This window comes from Octopus bimaculoides, chromosome 16 (genome assembly GCF_001194135.2).
Source record: "Octopus bimaculoides isolate UCB-OBI-ISO-001 chromosome 16, ASM119413v2, whole genome shotgun sequence".
Taxonomy (NCBI): Eukaryota; Metazoa; Mollusca; class Cephalopoda; order Octopoda; family Octopodidae; genus Octopus; species Octopus bimaculoides.
In genome coordinates this window covers 6,640,231-6,641,829 of record NC_068996.1, presented here as the reverse complement: position 1 = coordinate 6,641,829, position 1,599 = coordinate 6,640,231, and positions in this window count along the sequence as shown.

Sequence of the window (1,599 nt, the reverse complement as noted above, 5' to 3'; positions counted from 1 at the left end):
TATATATATATATATATATATATATATATATGCACACACACATACTCACATGTTTATGTATGTGTGTGTTTGTTTGTAGCAAATACATCATGTTGTTATATTCCTGGTACCCAGTAATTGAAATGTAGATCTACATGTTGGCAGTTTGCTTTTGTCAGCATCCATTTAAAACCACACAAGCTGGCATCAACAGCTGAGTCTACATCATCACTTTTCTAACTAAAGAAAATGCAGCCCAGTGCCATACTAAGAAATACTAATACTAATTAAGGAGGCCATTGTGGAGAACTTACCAGCTGGGTAGGCCCACTTGACACTCAACCCCTGAGGTTCAGAACCAGATTACAGAACACCAGTCAATACTGAATATGTGAATAGTTACAGTGTTTCTGGTAGCTGTGATAGTGGTAGCCACAGGTGACATAACAACTATTGACAGCAGAGTATATTGATACTATGAAATATGAAGACATAGCAACAATGAACAGCAGACCACCCATGAAGTATTAAAACTTAGCCACAAATGAGAGCCAACCAGCTATGAAATTATCAATTCAGAGACAGTTTTTACCAGCAACTCAGTACTTTCCACATAAATAGCAACCAGCTTTATGATCCACAAAGTCCAACTAAATGGTCTCATTGCTGAGTTCTCATGATAACAACTGTGAAGTAACCACAAATTTGTCTTGTCATAACTAGCAGTTACCAACAATGGTGTCAAACATTTTACCATCATTTTTTCTTTCCTCGCCACACTATACAGATACATTATATAGACAGAGACACATACATGTCTATAAATACACACACAAACACACACATGCGCGCGCGCGCGCGCACACACACACACACAGCTGGTTTCTTTCAGTTTACATCTACCAAATACATGAAGATGGCAGTGTATTTCAAACTGATGTAATGCTTGCATTGTTTGAAAAAAAATGGAACCACTTACAAATGCTGTATAGCATAGTAATACTTTGACATCCTTGTTACTTATTTGCTATATATGTATATAAAGTCAAGGAATAGAATTTTTGGCACTATTTTTAATTTTAATTCTAATTAAAAATATTACTATAAATTCTAGTCATTGGTTTAAAGTCTTCATATTCTGTGACTAACATACTTCATCCAAAATTTCAGCTGATATGAATAGTTTTCTTCTTAAGGACCGACTTTCAATATATGTATAGACTGTTCCTAAAAAGAACATACATACATGTATTTATGTATATAAATTTATCATCAAATATGCACACTGACGTGTTTAGTTTCATCTTAATGGCTTTCAATATATATATATATATATATATATATATATGTATGTATGTATGTATGTATGTATGTATGTATGTATGTATGTATGTATGTATGTATGTATATATTCATATATATATATGGGGGGTAAGGTGGTGTGAACCAGATAATTTTCCTATTCCTATTTTTCCTTTCCTTTGTCACTCGGCTAATAACAGGTGTATAGGCTATTTCCTTGCTAAAACCACTATCTTTCAAAGCTTTATTATATATTGGGGCAACAATAGTGTTGCCACAACTAATTGTCACATGTTATATATATATATATATATATAT